At 37.5% G+C, this 23,874-nt stretch overlaps 2 long non-coding RNA genes across 2 annotated transcripts in view; one reads left to right on the top strand and one right to left on the bottom strand.

Annotated features, from left to right (window-relative positions):
• The window catches only part of LOC142061065 (uncharacterized), a 129,072-nt gene that overhangs the window by 25,207 nt on the left and 79,991 nt on the right, over nt 1-23,874 (bottom strand). The gene's annotated exons all lie outside the window — the stretch shown is intronic.
• Nucleotides 1,750-16,359, top strand: LOC142060744 (uncharacterized). The gene is made up of 3 exons (XR_012661904.1): nt 1,750-1,832; nt 13,572-13,692; nt 16,237-16,359. It is a non-coding gene; the product is annotated as an uncharacterized LOC142060744 (long non-coding RNA).

Below are 23,874 nucleotides of genomic sequence, written 5' to 3'. Positions count from 1 at the left end.
AATACCATACTGTATACTGCTACCGAAATGAAGCTGATACAAATTTGGGTGATGTCAGGAAAAAGAAGCAAGACCAGACTCAAATCTTAAAATCAGTTTGAATTTCCATCCCCATTTATAACTGCAAGTCTTGGAGTGTAAATTGTTTTAAATATATGGGAAAAATATTGTCTTCAGTAAATTTCAAAATCAAATTGCAGCTCAAGTGACTTGTCTTTCTGAGCTTTTAGCTATTGCCAGGCAACTAGCAATGCAGCTCTCCCACAGTAAATCCCTAGGGCAGACAGGCAAAGCTGGTAGAAGTTACTGTTTGCTTCCATGCCTCTTAGTCCTGGGTATCAAGTCTGGCTCTTACCTATTCCTCTTCTAGACAATGTTAAGTGGGGGTCTCAGTTGCAGGAGTGCTGGGGTCTGAACACTGATGTCTGTTTTATTCTTTTCTTTTGTGGCAAGTCCACAAGGGAGAAAGCAACCTACCAGCTCCTATTCTATCACTTTGTGTGATTCTGCTTGCAGTTTATTTATGTATTGGAATTATCATGGGTAATGCAAGTCATGCTGTCATCACAAGCAGTTAAAGTCCTTTTCTTTCACACCATGCGTGCACCTTCCATTGAAAAGGTGAAGGTGTATGAAGCTTGATGAGTTTCATCCATACTGCCAGCCTCCCTCCAAACCACTGTGTAATGAAAGAATTTAAGGACAAGATCCTGTTATGTCACTATTAAGGCAACATGGGTATTGGGTCTAAGGTTTAAGAAAGAGATTCGCAAAGGTGAAGATTTAGGAGTAATTTTTGGTAGATGCTGTAGGGGCCTTGAATGTAAGATCCAAAACTTTGTGACCGTTTTTTAAATAGACTTGCATTTCTAATGTGAAAAGCAACTACAACAAACAATGATTTCTTTCAGTTATGCTGGGTATTTAACTCCTTCCTACCTACTCTCCCTTAGATCTGGAGGAACTCAAGGGTTATCGAATAATAAGATCTCTGGCTGTAAACACAGGATGTAGCTTGAAGTGGCTTCTGGTATCAGAATGGTCTCTTATTTCAAATACCTGTTTCAGAATCATGTGTTACTCGTAAGGGTACCTCCTTATTCTTTCTGGCATTGATTGGCTTCCATGACCCAAAATAAGTAATACTTCTGAGGATGCTATTTTAGATCCTCCATGTATTACACTCCTTTTGGTTTCCTCAAAAATGTTACAGAAAGTGAAACGTTAAAAAAATAAAAAGGGGGGGGGGGGAGGAGTATTCAGTAGAACAACTGCTTTTGAGTCAAAGATCAATATATAATATACAATGGTTATTTTTTTTATCTTCAATAACCTACATTAAACTTTTTCTGTTGGTTCTTAGGAAAAAAAAAAAAAAAAGCAGCATATACTTCCCTGCTGGAGCTTGTTCTTTAATTTAATTAAACTTTATTGTTGCATTTCCTGCCCTCCATCCTCTTTCTCATTCAATGTACTTCCCATTATCCGTTTCATTGAAATTACTTCCTTCTTTTGTCAGAAACTCTCCCAACACTTCTTCAAAGGTGGAAAAATAAAGGATCTTTATCATCAATTTTTAAATGTTTTCTGTGTTGTATTCATTGTATTGAGAGTCACAGCAGTGACTGAAAACCAAAAAGCCCAGTAATGGTTGTTATTGCCTATACAGGACTGAAACTTGACAGGGAATCTGGGTAATGCCCTCACAATACCAGGCACTGATACTTCATTCCTTTTGTGTTTTGTACGTCTCATCCCTACCACTGTATACAAAAGAGAGTCTCTGAAAAGGTGTCCTATTTATGAAGAAATGGATAGCGTCTACTTGAGAGGTTTTTTTCTTCATTTTTTCAACTTTTAATTGCAGATGAAGTAAAAGCACTGTAAATTAAATGATTCGCATGAAATTGTGCAGACATGCTGGTCATAGTAGCAACTCTCTATTAACATGAACATTTACAATGTTGATTCTTTACCATGGCATTCTTGGAAAAAATACAAGAGTTCTCCAGTGGCCAAAATAATATGCTAAAACTTGGTGGTATTTAACCAAAGCCTGTCTAAACTCTTGATAAACTTGTGGTACTTAAGCAGGCTGTGTGCTGTGACCTAAGTTTATCATGCTGCTTCTTTTATCTTTCATTGTTCTCCTTTTCTTCCTTATTTTGTTCACCTGCTCTTCTCATCTTTCACTTAGATTGATGTGTCTTCAAGAATAAATCTTATTATTGTTAGATGTGTATTGTCCTTGCTCCAATAGGGCTTCAGATCCAGTATAAGGACTACCATTGATCCTTTATACAAATGCCAAAGATATGTCATACCTTATTTTAGTGATACTGGAACTGTGCCATATAGGGATCATATTGTAATGTCAGCCTTTCTGTTCTTGAATTAGAGTAATGCTTCTCCCCTTCTTAGAAAGGGGGTGCTGATTGTGGAAGAAACACAACTCATCTGTATGAAGTTGTCAGGTTAAGATATCTTGAGTTTTGGCCTATGTCTTCTTTACGATCAGGAATATGCCTCTCAGGTTTTTTTCCTAGAATAAAATACTGCTAAAAATATTACCTATATAATCTTTCTAATAGAGAATAAGACCTGACAGAAAAAAAAACCAACCTTAACCTTTCTGGAAAGGTTTTGGTTGAAGAAAATAAAATATTTACAGTGGGAATTCGCACAATGACATAAGAAAAATCTCTTCACTTGTCGATCATTGCCTGTATAGTAGCATGTAATGACACTTTTTAGCTTCATAAAAACTCATTAAGTGCATGTGTTTAATTTATGATAAAGTGAAAAAGACACTACTGATGTTGAACTTTACATTATGGCTCAGCTAGTAGCCCATGCTGCAATTATTATTCTCACCTCTTCCTGCAGTGAAAATGCACAGCAGGCAAACAGTATTGACTCTTTAAATGTCCGATAGGCATCTGCATTCTTCGTAAGTTTCCAATGTATGACCAACATGTAACTGGACCTTCCCAATATGGCTGCTGAACCTCATTACAGACCAGAACAGAAGATGTGTATCTTTCCTTTAGGTAAACTAGTTGACTTCCACAAAGAACACTTAGGCACTTCATAACAATATTGCTCATTATGATGAGCCTTCCCTACAGTCCTTTACTGGAGAGAACTGTCAAGTAGCTGTTCTTTCCCTTTTTTGCCATTCTCCGTATGTAATATGCCCAGGAAAGCAGTTATGCTCTTTGTTTAGCATATTTCACTCATTGCATGATGCTCATATGCTCTCTACAAATAAATAATATCAGTCAGCTAGAATAGCTTTTGATTTAGTGGCAAGTTTGTAAAATCCTACACCGCATGAGTTAAATAAAGTAGGAAATGCAGGTGACCTATTTGGGAATGCTCTTAGAAGATAAGAGTCAGTACATCTTTTCTATTTAAAATGCAAGGAACATATTTGTCCAAGAAACACTGAATTTGTGAAAAGTGTGGCAAATGCATACAATAAAGCAAATCTCTTTGCAGCTTTTTCTAGCAACCACTCAGTATAGGAAGTTGTACAACCACCAAAGAAACATCACAAAAGACAGAGTGAAGTAACTGACCTCTGAGATCTGCCTGTAACATCATTTACGGGGTTGTATGTGCACCCCCCTGTATTTCATGCATGTGATCACCACTCAGCAAAGAGATGCTGGGATTTCAGTAGGCCATTCTATGAAAATGTTGGCTCATTAATGTCAAAATCAGGAACAAAACACAAAATCTTAAAAGGTGAATGAGAAATTCTTGGGGGGGGGGGGGGGAAGTACATTTGAATGCTACAGGCAGTTCTAGTCTTCACAACTAAAAAGACTGTAGCATAAATAGAAAAAACACAAAGAATTATAAGAAATGTAATCAAAGGATTGAAACAACATCTAAATACAAATAATAAGCTTCTGTACAAAGGAGTAAGTTGAGGACTTTGAGCCAGAGGAAGATGAGCAAAATAGATTTAACAGTTGTATTAAATTATGGGTGGCTCAGAGAAAGCAAATAATTACTGTCAACTAGGTGGTTGAAAATTTATTTGGAGTAGGAGTCACATCTTCATGCCTTGTTCCACACATTATACTAAAAGTTAGATTAATTTTAGAAGTGACTAGATGCATTCAAATGTCTACTAAACACCAAGAAGCGGGTGAGTTGCAAAATGCTGGAAGTTTTGAGAACATACAGGGGAATTATTAGAGAGGCTTAGTGGACTTTTGGTCTGATTTGATATGTCTGTTTTCACTTTTCAAAGGACACAAGCCTTTTTCTCTGTCTTGTTTCTAATGCTTTTTGAAAGAAGAGGTTTGTTAGTTGAGAGCAAGTCTCGATATCTGCCACAGTAGCTACTTAAATTGCTGAAGTTTTGGTTTAAGTTTGAAAAAACAAACAATCAAAAAAACCCAGCCTGTGCTTTTGCACTGTGTTCCTCCTATTTTCACTTTGCCACTGTAGACTTTTGTATCAGTAAGTCCCTGCCTGTTTTTATTTTTTAATCAAACTGTTCACCCAAAACCGTTACTCTTTCTCCTTCAGATATGACCTTGCTTCCCTCATCCTGTGCCCTATGCATATTAAGGGATATATGATGGTGACTCTGTGTTACAGTAGTCACAGTATGTTAAAGTCCTCATCAGTTTCAGTGATATTCTTGTAAAACCTTTCTCAAAGCATTTATATATAAAGACAATTAAAAAATAGGCAATTATGGCAAATATGCCAACTTTTACCATCCAATAATCTTGTAAAAACTTGTACTAAAAAATGTTTCAAAAATATTTATTTTAAAATTTAACATAAAGCAGATAAATATACAGAAAGGGAGAAACCTGATGCTAGTTGTTAGCAACATTAATATACTTCTAGAATGTCCAAGAATACTTGCTAATGATCTAGACTGCTTTTCACTTAGGTGTCACTGTATATTTTTGTTCTACTAATTCAGAAGAGTCTTGATGCATTATAGAACTGTGGGCTTAAAAGTTTGGAACAGGTTGCAGATCCACCTTGTTTAGAATTGTGTCAGAAACTAACACCAGATGTTCCAGAGTAAGACATAAATCCTATAATCTATTTGATTTCTCCAAAATCATAATAGTTGCTTCCCTAACATTAAGTTACTTTGCGAAAGTTAGATGTGATAATCTATCTACATAATAACATGACAATATTGTTAACATTTTTACATTAGAATGCAAATTTGATTGAGCTAAGAATATAATTGCTTGGGAATATCTCTTGGAGTTGGAAATGAAAGTCTTGGAGAATGTTAACAGCAGCATTGTATTGACATGAACGTGGGAAGGAATGCAAAAGTGCTGCCCTTTATCATAATTCCTACATGGAAGCTTCTGAAACTTTTTCTGCCATGCCTGTAATTATCTCTTTGGCTGATTTTATTTCCTATTCTACAGTAATCAGCTAAAGTAATTATTTAAATTGTGACAATTACTGTAGAATATTGTAGTGTTCTTTTTCAGCTATGCAATTTTAAAATCCTGTAAGCACCAAATGTTCCCTGCGATCAATGTGCCAGTCTTGTGTTCAGCCTTCTCCACAACCTTTTGATAGCCAAGAAGGATTCCACTAGCAGAAAGTTGTGCCAATTAATGTTTCTGGGTTTTTTTCCCCCAAACATTATTTGAATTTTAAAAATAATTTTAACCTTATTAAATTCAATATGCTTTTCCCTGCTGTTCTACAAGGCCTATGTGCTGAATATCAATGTCTGGTGTAGGTTTCTTTGTGTTATTATCTACAGCCTTGTTTGTAAGTGTTTCATGATTTTGTCATCCCAAATGTATTTAAAAATATTGCTATTGTATTGCATTTAACTTTTGTGTCTGTGCATAAAGTGAAAGTCAGGAGAAAAACAGAGGATTCCCCTGGCTCTCTAACTGCATTTGAATTTAATTTGCCCCTTTCATCTCCTCTTTGTCTTTCGTATTTAAATTGCAAGCCTTTTGGAATGGATTCTCCTACAGACTTCATTTGTAATGTGCCTAACGCCATTGTCAAATGACCCTTAGTCTTTTCAGTAATAAACAAGATTTATAATAACATGAGTTTAAAGATAATCTGGAGACACAAAGGCCCAATTATGCAAGGAATGGGGGGAGCTGGAAACCTCTTTTTAAAAAAAAAAAACACCAAAAACAACAAACCCCACTTAATTTCTGTACAAAACAAGAGTAACATTAGTTTTAGATATTAATCTTCAATTGTATATGAGTTTCTGGTTTGTTACTACACAATAAGAAAAATAAAGATGCACAAATAGTAATTGTGAAGTTTTAATTGGTTTTCTGATAGCTTTTGGCGATATGATACCAGTTCAGCTGAAAAGACATCTAAGACTCTGAATAAAAGTATATGCATTTTGTGGGTTAGCTAAAAAACCTGAAATTTTTATTCTTGGGACACAGAGGTTGAGGAAGTCACTAAATAACCACTGAAAATTCGGTAATCTGTAAAAACCTAAACAGCAGTTTTGTCTTAAGAAAAGCCTACCAATAAAAACCAGAGTTTTTGCTGTGTGGATGACAATTCTGTATGGAGTTTTGATCAAATCCACATCTCTTGTTGGCTTTCTACTCTATCTTACGTTTTATGTAATGCAAACCAAGAGAGCTTTAAGAAACACATCTGTGCTGTCCATCTTCATAGATAGATGTCTTTCGCAGTGTTTAAATTCATCACTCACGATGGGGTGGGGTTTTGTTTTGTTTTGTTTTTAAGGTCATATTTGAATTTTATTGGTGTTAATTCTAAATTAATGAAGCTAGTAATTTTCTACTGCTATTCCATAATTCCCTACATCGCCTCTCTTTGCTTGAAATGTCATACCTGATGTTCTTAATGTTAAGGACAATTTTATTGATTCTTTGGATCTATTCTATTGCTTTTTTACTAGGCACATACAGAGAGGGTAACTAATCTTAATATCTTGTGTTCACAACTCTTTTTAGCATGAAATCAGTAACTGACATATTAATTATAATAATCTGTTAAATATACTTTACCTACATGTTAATTACAGCAGACCATTCTCATTTATTTCTCTGGGTAGGCTATTAAGTCAACCCAGATGGTTCAGCTTTTTCAGACTGTAACACTCAGTGTTAACGGAATAAATCATGTTGCCAAGATACAGGAGCAAAAATGTTATCACATTTGAATAGGTTTTAAAATTATATAACCATGAAAGAAACTTAGTTTTTAATCAGGGATGAAGCTTAGTTAGAGCAGGGTCAGTAACCCAGGCCTGCTTTTTAAAATGGGAGGCATTACTTAGAGGTACAGGAATTTCTATTGTGTTCCAGAATATCAAACGTTTTGGGAAAATACCATTTTTCCCTGCCTAAATTAAGCAACCTAAAAGACATGATGTAAAATAATTGTCTCATGTTACTTGAGAAAATATTGAGTACTGTCAAAAGAACTTCACACTCTTCAGCAGAAGTAATTAGAATGCCATGTTTACTGTTTGCAATCCCTGTTTAAAGAAAAGGAATTGAACTACTGCACTAACTGTAGATAATATGTAAAAATTCTTCCCCCCTCACCTTTAATTAAAACAGATATCGATATCAGTTCCTTCTTCTTCTACCTTTCCCCCCATTACTGTGCTCAATATGCAGTTCTCTGCTGGCTATAAAGAGTAGGATTTTTACTTTGATGTGAAACATGTTTTAAGTGACACTTTACTTCTTGAATACCTCATTTTTTAAATCAGTCTCATCTCCTACACACATTCACACACCTCCACCATGTTTACTTGCACAGTATCTTGTGGTTTTGTTTTTTACTCTCATGGGACATATTCTAGAGACATAAGCTGGGTCATATTTGGGTATTTCAAAGCCCACTGCTTCATATAGATGAATGGAGGTAATCCTTTATAAAATAAGATTAATGCCACCTTTAGCTTCTTTCTTACTGTGTAGAATAAACAGTTTTTGGATGACGGACATGGAGTTTTCCATTACAAAAACCTAGGTAACCTAGTTAGGCTGATCGTGCACTCTTTCTAAGTATAGAGAAACAGACTGTTCTTTTCTTACTCTGCTATAAGAACTAAACAGAATAATAATACCTTAAGTGTATTATCTGCCTATATCCAGAAAGAAAATTATGAACTTGAGAAAAACTGAAACTTAGGCATCAAAATCTTCCCGGTATCTAGGTGCATTTTCCAAAACACTCTACTAGTATGGTAGAATAAAATAGAATATTTTTTTTAATCTTTTCAGAAATACTTGCTGTAAAAGTTTATACCTGGGGAGGAATTTATGTAGTGCAATTATTGTTTGAACCTTTCTAGGCAGTACCAGTTTCATTGTTCAGTAGCGCCTTTGGGACACATGCTAGAGATACTAATTCTACAGTCAACAATAAATAAGGTAAAAAAACCCCACCTAAAGTACTACTAATTCTTTGATAATTTAAAATAATGTAGCTTGTGTATTTTGGAACCAAACCTTGGCTATGACTTGAGACACAGCTCTGTATAAATGATAACTCTTTATTACCATGAAAAAGCGATAAACAGTCGACGTTTTATGTTCTCCAGCATAAACCCTTAGTCCAGGCTATAATCAGCTAACATATTGCTTTACTTCTGTTTTTTTTCAAAAGTACTAGAAAGTATACATTTTAAAACCTGAATCATAGCTACTGACCATATAAAATGGGACTGTTTGCAAATTGCTGTTAAACATGCTGTTAATTGCTTTCCTCATTGGGAGTCTAGGCTCTGGCAGTTATCTGTTGGAATTAATCTGTTTCATTAAGGGCAGGTAAAAGAAGATATCTGAGTCAGTCTTAGGGATTTAAAGGAATAAAAAAGCAGTCCCAGATTCTTTTCTAGACTTGAGAGAACTGTAAGAGTAATTTTCATAATCTTTTTGCCTCTCTGGCTGTCTGGACAAAATGGGATGAAATTATCAAAACATAATATTCACTGAGTACAATTTGGTCCCCCAACCTCTATGTTTAAGCTATCAAGAGAAACAATTGAAGTTTCCTAAGGGCCAGATTTGTAGAACTACCAAAGGCACACTAATAACCCACAGCAGGAATTAGCATAATATGCAGTCCTCTAGATACCCCCATTAAGATTATTGGGCCAAATTCTACTTCTCTTCTTCCTATAAAACAGCTGTGAGAAAGACCAATGGGCTGAAATTGGCTGGCTGAGTACAGTGCTAGCCTTTGATTTGAAAGAAATGTGCCTGAAAAGATAATAAAACCCCCAATAACAAAGCCAAAATATAACCTAAGACATATGAATAATAACTAGGAACTGTTTCTAAACCAACTATCAATAAGAACTACAAAAACACTACATGGTTATGAGTAGCTTTTAGCTAGGGAATGTAAAATCTTAAACGGCATAGATAATGTCAGTCTGAATTACCGTTTTCAGAATGACACAGATGTTAGGATAAGGAAGCATAAATGGAAATTAAAGAGAAACAAATTCAGAACAGATGTCAGGAAGCATTTTTTTCATGCCGAGAATCACAAACGTGTGGAATGGCCTACCAGGCAAGATTGTTAAGGCAAAAGCACAGGGGACATTCAAGAAGTGATCAGATGGCATCATAGGGGAATTGAGTAGTAAAAAAGGAAATGAGCATGCATAAGGCAAATGGTTTTAATTTAATCCCAAACAATGTCCATGTTCTTACTTTATTAATACTTGCATATTTACCATGGATAAACATACAGAATTCCTACATTTTAAAAAAATGCACAAAATAACCTCTTTCTGATAACAAAAACAAGAAAGATTTGTCATTTTTCCTGCAATGTCTTTAAAAATTGCATCTGTAACAAACACATTTTTTTGGTACAATTTCTCTCTGTGTTCCATATCGGTCATCTGTAGATGTTAGCTGTGCGGCCATAAGGGAACGTATTAATAATTTTAGAATATATTTGTCAGGAATGGCATCTTTTTGATGTTGTCACTTATCTTTTTAGGATGCTTGCTCCCCTGAGCTTTATTTTCACACAATGTACAGGTGGAAAAGATAACGTACTTCATCTCTTGGGAAGAAGCAGATGTATAATGCTCAAAGCCCCAGTCCCACAACACTTACTCATGTAACTTTGTAGTTTGCCTGCTCTGTTAATTTCAGTGGGACTCTTCGTGTGCATACTTATGTGCACAGTTATTTGCCCAATATGGTTCAAACTCTTTATGTGACTCTTGTAGGAATCATGGTTTCTGCTATAGACTTTATATTTCAGTGTAGAGAACTTTGAGGGTCAAATGTGGAAAGATACAGAAACTAGAGATCCTAAAAGCCAGATCCAGCTTCTGAATGTGGGAATCAATATTTTGCAAAACCTTTCTTTGCTGCATTGAGTCCAATGGCAAATAAAGGGAAGATTAAAATAGAAAGTGGCTCTGAGCCATCTATATAGACCCCTTTTGTAACCTTACTGACCACTGAAAATAGCTCTGGAAGTTCCTGTCATGGCATTGTTTGCAGCTTATAGCACAAGCAGAATAAGCAAAATGCTTATTTTCATTATTACTCTATCCATCTCTTGTAAGCTTCCCTGATGTTCTCAATGTTGTTCTCGTCCCACTTACCATATAGACACTGCACCAGGAGAACCCTTGGCAAAAGGGCAGTATAGGACACTAATAGGACTATCGGGCATTTCTAGGAGTTTGGAACTAAATACCTATGAGGGCTTGTTCCTTTCATCCTAAATGCAAACTTGGCTTAGAAGTTTGTTTCTTGGATATGGAAGTTTGGCTCATATACATAATAATGTAACTAAAATTCAGTGTAATGTGTTGTGGTTTTTTCCTCTCAAGAGTGTGAGTAAAATAGGCTAGAAAGAACAAACATGAACCTAGTAAATGATGATGGAAAAATAAAGGGAGGTATTTTGTAGATTTCAGAGAACCACATCCTCACTGTGTGTAAATTGTCCCAGCACATTGAAAATAATGGCAATTGAAGTAAACAACATTCTGTTACTTTCCTACTGGCTAGGTGGCGTTTTACTGTCTGTTGTAACATTATTGTTTGTGTTATCAGGATTTTAATTTTGCAGACATAGAAATGTAATGGAATCCACCTGGTGGATAATTTAGTTTATGCCTTCCACTTTATATTAGCTTCTAGTCTCATAAGTCCCTGACTCGTGAAGTAAATTAATCAATTAAACATCGATTTTATGTACCACTTCCCTTTAAACTGTTCTTAGATAATATATGTTCAGTATATATTTAAAAATCCTACCACTTAAACAAATCATCACCTTGTCATTTAGGTGCAGACCCAGAAAGCTAAACAATACAATGTTAACTTATCTGTTATAGGCTGAAAATGCTGTCTAGGCTTATCTCTTTTTAAGGTGCTTTTGACATAAAACCTGTTCACTAGGTCACATACTGAGAAATTCAATAGCAGAATGGGCTTAGTGATCTACTAAAATCATGTGTAAATCTCACAGGCGTATACTGTGTATAGATTAGGAACTCCACAGAAAAAGTAAGAGAGCTGTAAAAAAATAAAGCAATACAGCCATGAGTTACTTTTGAAGGTTCTGGAGTTTTAGTCATAACCTCGTGTTGATATTCCTGTTTCCATTGTGCTTGGCAGCAAGTTGTTGTTTTAACAATGTATTCTATTTCACTGGCAGTGTCTGAAACTGAATTACAATAATCCATAGTAACATTTTCTTAATTATGTTACTATCAGTTATTTAACACTTTTACAGTGCATACCAGGCATAGATTAGAAAGAGAATGAAGACATGTCCCATGTCAAGGAGAATAGTCTGGGATTTTACAAGTGAAGAGGTCTAATAGAGTTCAGTATCAGTTCTCTGACTTTCAACGAGAACTCGATACCTGCTTTCTCTAGCATGCTTTGAAAATCCTAGCTATAGAGTGAAGGGGCCAATCCTACAGCACTTCTCAGAATCCTGAACATGGCATGTAGTCTCAAAAGACTGCACTGGATCAAAAGACTGCACTGCACAAATTTCGTAGTGATTTTACACAACTGAACCATAAGCCTAGATACATCCAAAATGAGACAAACTTGTTAAGTGTATTGAATGCAAGTATCAACATACACCAAGATCTTTGATTTTTTTTTTTTTGTTGTTGTACCATTAGGTGCAACAAACTTTTATGCAAGACCTTTATAAAGTCTTACCCAAAAGTTTCTGTTAATTAATAGTTGCACAAAAAGCCCCCAAACCCTCACCCATTATGATTCTTTATTTCCATTCTATGGGTAAGACTCAAAGTGGCAGCATTAGAATTTGTAAGGTAACACCTAGTTCAAGATGGAAGAAGTCTGTTATTGTTGAGACAATATGAACAATGGGCTAAACTTCTCTGAGCTACATCTTACCAAAGACACGGCCCAGCATGTTTTCAAAGTTTCTCAAAGATTTGAGAAACAGTATGTGCTATATACACCCATTCAGTAACATCTAGATGGCATGTTAGAGGCAACCTCATTTCTAGTTGTTTGAAAGTACCCTTAATTCTAAACCAGTTCTGTCCATTTCCATGATTTTGAACACAAAAGAATACATTCTTATGAGTAGCAAGATATTTTAAATAATGGAATATAATACCATCACCACTGTTATTTATTACTGTTCTAAATTATCTACAACTGAAGACACCCAGTTTATAATGAGATATCAGATGATTTATTTTTGCAAAAAATATTAGCTTTATTATTTATTAATTCTAGCAATATTCCTCCGTGTATACTCCATAAATACCAACATATCTGATGTCTTGTAAAGATACGATGAAAATAGCATTATGCCTGATGTATGGGGAAGGCTTGACATCTCATTTTTATATAGTTGATCTTCTATAGCTTATAATATCAAGAAGCTCAATTAATTAAGAACTTGTGTCAAAGAAAAAATAGTGCTAGTTTAAGGTTATTTGAGAATTGCATTTGCACTAAAAACAATCTTTAGCCATGACCATTATCACAGAAGTTGTAACGTGGAAGAATACATTTTGTTCATTTGTGGAAGACTAAATAAATTACAAAATTTCTTTTAAATTATTGCATTGCTCAACAAATACCTATATAAAAATACTGAGAGCTATGTGAGGATATTGTGATATGACCTCACAGGAGATCTCAAGTTGTTCTTTTAAAAATAATATTTATGCTGGATATTATTTTAATTACTATTGAAAACAGTACCAATATCTACATTTACCGTTAAAAATAAGCCAGATACCTCATCATGATGCTGTATGAATACAGTTGTTGTCTGAAACCCACAAAGACCATCTGGAATTTGAGATTTTTCAGAAGATTATTGTTCAAGGCTGGTTTATCTCAAAACCTCAAATCCTTTACATTTGTGCTGACATAGTCTTTTGTAGAGTCTGATGTAGAGAGAATTCCTTTAAGCCTGTTATATATTTGGTCTTGTTAAGAACATGAACATCACATTTGTTTTGATATATACTAGTAAATACAGTACTGTCTTTGTAAGTATTTTAAGGATGAACTTACAGATTGTTTCATTGTCATTTCTCCCAGGTTTTCTCTTCAGATGGAAGAATTAATCTCTCACATAAACATTTGTAAATACACCATATTAACGCTAAGATCACTAAGACTTAGAAGAACTTGATGTTTATCTATGTTTCCCCAATTATAGGTAAGCTTGAAACACTCAAAGGGGCATTGTAGTGATTTGACAAATGCAGATTTAACATAGAATTAAACATGACATAAATATTTTATAATGCATGTTGATCTTTGCATTGTATCTTTGAACAAACATCTAGCTTGATACAGATAAGTCAGCTAAATATTCATATTCTGTGGGGAGAAGGCAGAGCTCCTAGTTACAACTGGTTGACTGTGTGCGGTTGAAAAGTCCCAGCTGATAACTTGATAACAAGAGAACAACAGGAAAAAGGACTAGCCTCAAAGATCATCTTCACAGGTCTGGTTGTAACTAAAGCTCATTATGTCATATATTCTGTAAAGCATTTAATTTCTTTATTTAGTTTTCTAGGAAATGTAAAGGGACCAGAAGTACTTTGGTGAGCTCTGTTTTTTTAAATTTTTTTTAAATATGTAATATAGTAGTTCCAGATGTGTCTGAAGCCACTGTGAAGCTGGTGGATTCAAGAAGGCTTGCTTGAAAGCCTTAGAAGTAAACAGAATGAACAAGTCTAAAGCACTTGCACTGCATTTGTAAAGATTTATGCCAGTACATTTGGTGTTGACTGGGGCTTCTCTTATCATCTCTCCTATTTTCATTAGAGAACAGGCTGTGACTTTGGCTTCTAGTCAGTATCTTTTGGCAGGACTGATATTGTAGAGATGGTATGGCCATCACACACCTCTTTGTGTATATAGCATAGGGGAGGCCTCTGACATTTGTATGCTACATTGGAAAAATTGTTCTGAGTTTCCTTCCTACAAATGATATTAGCTCAACAAAACTCAATGTATTCTTTGCATTTCAACATGTTGTGGTATCAGGTTCCCACTGATTCTATAGAAGTATTGTTACCTGTGAGTAATTACATTAAAAATTGTTATTGTTTTTTGTGACATAATACACACGAGTCATTTAACAATTCGTTAAAATGGTAGAATTACAAATAGTTTGGATTTGCTATGTATTTATTTTTACAAAAGGCAAAAGAATCTAAGTAGCAAATGCACATACAGTGTATACAAACATATATTTATATATAGTCCATACAAGATACTAAATTAGGTAACTGCTGCATAGTTTATAATATGTTTTAAAGCATGAAGCTCAAGTTGTGACACTAATAATTGAAGGAGTTCCGTGCAGCCTTGAGATGTGCTGGCTGGAATGGAATAGCTCATTACTAATGTGAGGCAGAATCCATACATAAAAATCAAGAAAAGAAACCTGTGTGTTTCCTAGGCATTATTGAGATGCCAATCAGAGAGTTGCGTGTATGTCTGGAATTCTAAATCATTTTCTGGATGCATTTATTCCATATACTTGGTATAAAAATACCTACAAATAAATTCTAGGGCTCTCCAAAGGCTTCTATATATTTGCTACTGCTCACATATTTCTGAAATCTGTTGTCAGTCATTTGACAAAGACTCCATGTCAAATAGCAGCCAGTTCACTAGCATTCCAGAATGTCACCTTCATTTTACTTCTTTCGTGGGAGGAAAAGCATTCTTGCAGTTTGTTTTTTATTTTAATTTTCTTTTGTTTTCCTGGAGGCAGTACACTACAAAATCTTTTTCCTACTGAATGTTGATTTCTTGAAGGCCTACGGAGAGGGTTAAAGCATCTGCTGCAGAAACTCAAAGGTAACCCTAAGGAGGGAGTGTGGCACTTCCTTTTGTGAAGTAGAATTGAAAATTGAAAGTGACTTCGACCATGATGCAGCTCCCCATTGGCATTTTTATTTGCTAGCAGAACCTCATTTTGGTGGAGGTCATGCCTGCCTGAAGAGCTTGACGCGAAGCTCCTTAGTCCTGTAATTTTTATTTGTGTAAGTTTTGTGCTTTTGGCTCACATCAGAATCTTCTGTAGATCCTATGTCCAGTAGTCATATGTTACCTCAGGAAATAATAACCAAAGTGACAAAACTGTTTTGTATAACAGTTTGGCACAAAAGATAGAGGAAAGCAGGGCAAAGATGAATTGCATTGAAGAGATGTCTTTTTTCCCCAGATCAGAATAAAGAAAGGATTGGTTTAATCCATTCTAAAACTAAGAAAGCTATAAAAAAGCATAATATGAAGCTGGAAGTATACTATATATTATAGTAATGAGAAGCAAAGAATTCTGGTATGTGACATAGCTAATACATCTGTATGTATATGTTTTGTATATTTTATGAGAGGGTTTTTTTAATAGTAATTTTGTAAAGTCTTTGTCAGATATCATGACCTTGATTCATTATTCCTTTATTCTTGTATTCCATGCTGTTAGAACAATATAGAATTTGAATGATACAGTGGTGGATCAGATTCTATTGATTTTTGCACAGGTGCTCTTTATCTGTGCTCTCTCCAAACTGACGGTTAAACTTGATGTGTTGCTTTAAGGGTGCCAAACAGGAAATGTAAGAACAGAATGGTATTAATATACGAAATTTATGTGTTACTCTAGAATGCATTTTACTTGCTCTTCAAATGGCATTACAACCCTGCAATGATAAGTGTCTGATTTATTTTTTTCTTTATATAGCATTTTTTTGAGGTGATAAATGAGACCAGTATGATTATCTGGGCCTCAGAGAGAAATGTGGCAGGAAATGTAAGTATTACTTAAATATCCAGTCGATATTTTTTAACTACAATACTGCTGAGCACAGAATAAGCTTGGTTAATATGCATCTATCTAGTCTTTTTAAGAACTGTGCATCAAAGGATAAAGCATTCGCATTTTGTACAAAGTATAAGGCTGTAGCCATATCAATATCACTATAATTATACTTCTAATCTTTCCTCTGAGTATCTCAACTTTCCTTGGAGGCTGGCATCAAACATTTTAAGAAGAGATTATTAATATCCACATTTGAGTTTGTGAGAACTTTCACCTGAACTTCTTTGTGTGTTATCTGATAGAAGAAATAGTTTGAAAAAAAGAATGTTAGCTCTTCATATTTGAAGAGTAAGAGTAGAATAGGATACAAAAAATAGCAATATACCGTCTGCATTTTGTGATCACTTACAATACAAATTAGAACAGACTTACTGGGTTCTATTTGGCAGAAAATGGTAACATTACACAAGAAGGCAGCTATCATGTCTAAATATGGGCAGGGATAAATCTAACCAAAAAAAGAGTCATGGTTGCAGATGTCCCTGCTCAAGTTTTTGCACCTGGGCCATTTGGTTTCCAAACTGACCTCATGACTGGCCACAATGGCTGCCTTCTTTTCAAGAGCCAAAAGAGGAGGAGGCTTAAGTGGGTCCATATGGCACACAACAATCGACAGCAAAGATGCATTGCCAACTTGGTATTGCAACTACAGTTTGTATTTCAATGTGCTGTGGAATTGGCTCACTATTCACAGAAGAGCAAGTATTGCCAGGAGCAGCTTAATCTATGAATTTATCTAATTATGTCCTAAAAGCACTGGAGAACTGCAGTATTTCAGATGTTGTGAGATGAAGCCAAAGTCAGTTTAATCTGAACTGTGCAAATTCCACTTTGCATCCAGAATCAAGAAGTTGAACTTCCCTTATCTATAGTGGCAAGAGGGAAAAAAAAAAGTTGTACTGCATCCTTTGGATAGGAAACAGAATATACCATCAGTTGGCTTCCAGAAGTTAAAGAAAGATGACATGACAAAAAATTACAGTAAGCTATTGAACATGGTTATCTGTGACCTTGAACAACTTTTTTGTTTTTCCTTCCCACCTTGGACTTCATAACAGAATTTATTTTAAAGCAATGATACACATCTGAAAAGAGTAAAAGACCTTTGATATAATTGCCATGAAGCTAGAAAATGAGATTATATTACTGTAAAATCCTTGTAATAGCCTAGGCAATAACTTGACTGTGTTTGAGTGCTATAGCTGTTTGTTCAGTAGTTGTTCGTTATGTAGTTTTATTGGTTATTTTTCCCTTTTATCGTCTGTTGATAGAGGGTACTTAACTAATTGTGAGTCTCTCCAAGGGTGAAGTTTGTGATTTCCTGGCTGGAATCATAAGTGAGGAGGAACATAATGGCACTGAGTAGTGTGACACCTGTGTGTATTTGTTCCATTGTAATATCTAGAAAAAGATTTAGGTATGTGAATCATTCTTTCCACCTGAAGACAGCCACATAGTTTGGGCAGGGCATTGCCTTGTGACTGTGGTATTCTTGTTGACTAATGGTGGATATGAACCAAAAGCATATTTGCATTTGATAACCCAAGTAGACACCTGTCCCTAAGGTTATACTAAAAAAAAAAAATTGAGGAATTTCTTTAGTCGGTGTATCTCTGGACATACTGGTTCTACTTAGAAATGCTGTAGTAGGATCTGAAGTACTAATGAAAAACACAATATTGTATGATGTTGAAAGAGTCACTAAAAATACACAGCAGATGATCTGAAGCTAGTCTTCCATCATGTTTTATTGAGCTCAGAGTTGAGCCTAAAAAATAGCAGTAATTAAAAAATTTCTAATTGTTTTAGCTAAGTAGTATTCATTCAGTGATTTTTTTTCTAACGTAGAAAGCTATTCCCACCCCATTTTTCCAGAGGATGTCTCGCTACTTAGTTTGTGTAGCTCCCCTTTTTTTTTACCTGCCTGTGACTGCCGTAAACTCACACTCAGATTTGTGACATTGTCCCAAAGATATTTTAGCATTCACCCTTTTAAACTTTACACAAAAAAAAATGTTACTTCCAATGATCTGCACTTCCAAACTATAAGCACACATAGCCTTGAGGAGTCAACCTTTTACAGAGCTGCTGCAAAGAATAGATTTTTAAATAATCTCATCACAAAGCCCATGCGGTTATGCAGGTGACATATCAGAAATGGAAAACCTAGATTCACAGGGTTATTACAAGGTCGGTGGTATTCATCCTGCCATCAGATTCTCTCTGAAATTCTTCTAAACCTACAGTGCTCTCCTAACCACTCTGTAAAATATTAAAAAAAAAAAAATCTAATAGTTTACAAGCTACAGTACATAGAAGCAACCTCTGTAAAAACAGCAGTCAATCCAAACACAGCACACCATTTTTAATATACAATCAATTTATCAGACATAACTGCATGTTCCACAAGCAGAGTGCTTATACCTATCTGTCCTGGTTTCTGCTGGGATAGAGTTAAATTTCATTGTAGTAGTAGCTAGTATGGGGCTATGTTTTGGGTTTTTGCTGGAAACGGTGGTGATAATGTGGAGATGTTTTAGTTGCTGCTGAGTAGCACTTACCCAGGTCAAGGACTTTTTCAGCTCCCCGTGCTCTGCCGGGTGCACAAGAAGCTGGGAGGGGACACAGCCGGGACAGCTGACCCAAACTGACCAACAGGATATTCCATACCATATGACGTCATGCTCAGTATATAAAGCTGGGGAAGAAGAAGGAAGGGGGAACGTTTGGAGTGATGGCGTCCCAAGTAACTGTTACGTGTGATGGAGCCCTGCTTTCCTGGAGGTGGCTGAACACCTGCCTGCCCATGGGAAGTAGTGAATGAATTCCTTGTTTTGCTTTTCTTCCATGCACAGCTTTTGCTTTACCTGTTAAACTGTCTTTATCTCAACCCATGAGCTGCCTCACTTTTACTCTTTTGATTCTCTCCCCTGTCCCAGCAGGGGGGGAGTGGGCGAGTGGCTGCGTGGTGCTTGGTTGCTGACTGGGGCTAAACCACGACAGTCCTGTTTGGTGCCCAATGTGGGGCACAAAAGGCTTGAGATAACGACAGGTTTGATTGGAATGTGCTAGATGGAATTTATAGCGGTTATTGCTGTTTAGCTATTATATGGCAGGCTTCTGTGCTTGGTATGGGCTTGCCTGACTTACTGTATATACATACACTGTATGCCTTAAAGTCTAGTGCTCATTAGTGGCACTTTTTGCTGTCACTGCCTGCTGTACTGCTTATCACCTTACCATGCCGGGCCTGGGAACACTCTGATAACAGCCATGGCGATGCACCTGGGCTGGCAGATGGCCAGGGCCCAGCTGCTGTTTCTGTGCTGCTGTACTGGACACGCTGGAACTCCAGTGTGAACTCAAGTCAAAGGGACTGTGACCTGTGGATGAGTCCATGTGGGAGCAGGACACCCCAAAGCATCTGTGTCTGCGTATAAGCCCGTGCCAGAGCAGGTATATCTCGAAGCATCTGTGGCCTTGGTTATGTCTGTGCCACAGCAAGTGTACCTCTGAGGCAATTGTGGCCCAAGGATATATCCATCTTGGAGAAGGTACACCTCGAAGTGTCTGTGGCTGTAGATAAGTCTGTGCTGCAGCAGGTACACCTTGAAGCATCAGTGGCCATGCATGAGGTCGTGCTGAAGCACCTCAAAGTGCGTGGCCATGGATAAGCCCACAATGGAGCAGACTTAATTCTGGAGGGACTGCGGCCATGGGGCAAAGCCATGTTGGAGCAGATTTACTTCTGGAGGGACTGCAGCCATGGGCAAAGACATGTTGGAGCAGATTTACTTCTGGAGGGACTGCAGCTGTGGGTAAGGCTGTGTTAGAGTAGGTATATCTCTGAAAGCAGTGAGGCCCATGCAGAAGGCCACACTGGAACAGGCGCACCTCAAAGCGACTGTGGATCTGGATAAGTCTATGCTGCAGCAGGTGTGCCCTGGGGAGACTGTGGCTCCTGGGTAAGGCTCCACTTGGAGCAGGTACAACCGTAAAGGACTACAGTCTGTGGATAAGTCCAAACCAGAGCAGGGTCAAGGGGAGGAGTTCATTACAATGTTAAACCTGATGGTCTGATCCAAATGGACCAGGGGTGGAGATTGTAATGGAAATACCTTTAAATTGTTCTAACCCGGGATTTGAGTTACGTATTATGGAAATTACTATAGCAGAAACCCCTTGTTGCTAGCCAAGCTGGGAGCAAGGGGAGGAGTTCACTGCAATGTTAAAACCGATAACCTGGCCCAAAGGGGCCAGGGGTGGAGACTGTAATGGATATACCTTTAAATTGTTGTGACCTGTGATTTGAGTTGCATGTTATAGGAATTACTACAGCGGGAACCACCTGAACCAGTGGAGGACAAGCCTTTCAAGAAGCAGTGCGAGTGCAGCAGTGACCTGTCCTGAGCTGGCTTTGGTGCCCAGTAACTCCACGCAACACACCACCTCTCCTGTCTGCATGACCACAAGAACAGATGGAGACCAAAGCCATGGACTAAATTATATCCGTGTATTTTATCGAAGGATGGGAAGGAGGGGGTGGAGGTTAATGAGGTTGTATTGGATAGTGTGGAACCTGAGCATGATGTAAATGGTATGGAATAAGGGGTGGATACTGTCCTGGTTTCAGCTGGGATAGAGTTAAATTTCATTGTAGTAGCTAGTATGGGGCTATGTTTTGGGTTTTTGCTGGAAACGGTGGTGATAATGTGGAGATGTTTTTGCTGTTGCTGAGTAGCACTTACACAGGTCAAGGACTTTTTCAGCTCCCCGTGCTCTGCCGGGTGCACAAGAAGCTGGGAGGGGACACAGCCGGGACAGCTGACCCAAACTGACCAACAGGATATTCCATACCATATGACGTCATGCTCAGTATATAAAGCTGGGGGAAGAAGAAGGAAGGGGGAACATTTGGAGTGATGGCGTCCCAAGTAACTGTTACGTGTGATGGAGCCCTGCTTTCCTGGAGGTGGCTGAACACCTGCCTGCCCATGGGAAGTAGTGAATGAATTCCTTGTTTTGCTTTTCTTCCATGCACAGCTTTTGCTTTACCTATTAAACTGTCTTTATCTTAACCCATGAGCTGCCTCACTTTTACTCTTTTGATTCTCTCCCCTGTCCCAGCAGCGGGGGAGTGAGTGAGCGGCTGCGTGGTGCTTGGTTGCTGACTGGGGCTAAACCACGACACTATCTTATTAAGACTTTTATTCAATAAGGCTATTCTCCTAGGAGAACAAAATATACTTTTGAAAGGCCAGCTAAATTCCTATAAGGAATTGCTTCAATCCAGGAAGAAACCCTATGGATTACATACATCTCATTGTAACATACAGTTTAGGAACCTACATGGAAAAATCATTAAACAATTAATAATTTTTATATTTATAACATTTATATTATATAAAAATTTATGTTAACAAGGCTTCACCTTGAAAGAAACTTCCCATAATACCCTCATCTAGCCTTCAGCCAGGCACAGTCTTGTTCAAGTTATAATGAGAAATAAATTCCCTGCAGTCTAAAATTTACCAGCTCAATGGTTCTAAAACCAGAGCTTAGCAAAATCATAAAGATGGTTGACACATTCCACTATGCCTACAGTAAGTAGCCTCTGCCAGCACAAAACCATGAAAATCCCTTTATATACTTTCTCCATTGTGTAAAACTCCCGAATCATATTAAACAATCACTACACACCAAAATGATCAAATGCAGCTAATCAGATGTAGATAGAAGTGCAGAATATCCACCTACTTGCTGGAAAATTTCCTTACAAACTAGGCACTTACCTTCTGATCTTTAAGTTTTCAGGTAGTCACCAAACAAAATACTTCCTAAAGATGATAATGAAAGGGAAAGCTCTTAATTTGAATTAATAACAAAACCAAGAGACTCAGAAATACTGGTTTAATAACTAATCAAGTTTCACAGATAGTAGACATTACTTTACTTCCTCTTTATACTAGAGAAAGCCACTTTATAATCTGTCCTTTCCTGCAATCCCCTGTCCAAATAATACACTCTATGCCACAAGTACCTTCCATGATTTTCTGTCAGCAATTTTTTTTTTTTTTAAGCAATAAGCATAGCCTCTGGCACTGTGGAAACTTGAAAGACTGTCCTTTTCTGTCCTCAGTGGCAGTGCTGGAAAGAGATCATGTTGCCATACTTCATCCAGAGTCCTCTTATGTGACATGAGGATGCCATGTTGAAAAGTAGATTTAGACTGTAGAAAAGGAGGTCATGCTCCAAACTGGGGAGGTTTACACAGCACCAGTCCTGCTAGCAGCAGATGGAGTTCAGCTCCCCCTCAAAGGAGGAAAAGGATTTTCGCTCATGAGTTGGCAGCGCTCATCAAGAGGGCTAGGTTTGAAGGGGCAAGGGGATATAACCAGGCTCACTAGAGAGGAGCATACGGGTGGCATGCCCAGGCTGGGGGTGAAATCGATAGTCCAGCTCAAGTGCATCTACACCAATACATGCAGCATGGGCAACAAACGGGAGGAGCTGGAAGCCATTGTGCAGCAGCATAGCTATGACTTAGTTGCCATTGCAAAAACATGGTGGGATGACTGTCATGGCTGGAGTGCTGCAGTGGATGGCCATAAGCTCTTCAGAAGGGATTGGCAAGGAAGGAGAGGCGGTGGAGTGGCTCTGTATGTTAGGGAGTGTTTTGATTTTATAGAGCTCAAAGATTGTGATAAGGTTGAGAGCTTATGGGTAAGGATGAGGGAAAGGCCAACAAGGCAGATATCCTGCTGGGAGTCTGTTACAGAGTACCCAACTCGGATGAAGCGGTAGAAGAAGCGTTCTGCAAGCAGCTGGCAGAAGTCTCACAATTGCTAGCTCTTGTTCTCATGGGGGACTCCAATTTACCAGACATCTGCTGGAAATACAACACAGCAGAGAGGAAAGCAGAGTCTAGGAGGTTCCTGGAGTGTGTGGAAGATAACTTCCTGACACAAGTGGTGAGTAAGCCTAGACAGGAAGATGCCTTGCTTGACCTCCTGTTCAAAAACAGAGAAGGACTGGTGGGAGATGTGGTGGTTAGAGGCTGTCTTCAGCTTAGCGATCATGAAATCATAGAGTTCTCGATTCTTGGTGAAGTAAGGAGGGGGGTCAGAAAAATTACTACCACAGAGTTCCAGAGGGCAGACTTTGCCCAAGATGAAATGATCTTAGTTTTGAACTTGCTGAAATTACATTTCAGTGTGAATAAATGAGAAGTATTTATCAGATATTTGGGACGTGTAACAAGGCCAAGTGCTGGGTCCTGCGCCTGGGTTACAACAACCCCATGCAACACTACAGGCTTGGTTAAGAGTGGCTGGAAAGCTGCCCGGCAGAAAAGGACCTGGGGATGTGGGTTGACAGCCAGCTGAACATGAGTTGGCAGCATGCCCAGGTGGCCAAGAAGGCCAAGAGCATCCTGGCTTGTATCATGAATACTGTGGCCAGCAGGAGCAGGTAGGCGATAGTGCCACTGTACTCGGCACT

Source organism: Phalacrocorax aristotelis, chromosome 8, assembly GCF_949628215.1.
Source record: "Phalacrocorax aristotelis chromosome 8, bGulAri2.1, whole genome shotgun sequence".
NCBI lineage: Eukaryota > Metazoa > Chordata > Aves > Suliformes > Phalacrocoracidae > Phalacrocorax > Phalacrocorax aristotelis.
The sequence above is the reverse complement of the archived record's forward strand: the minus strand, read 5'-3'. Positions and strand labels throughout refer to the sequence as shown.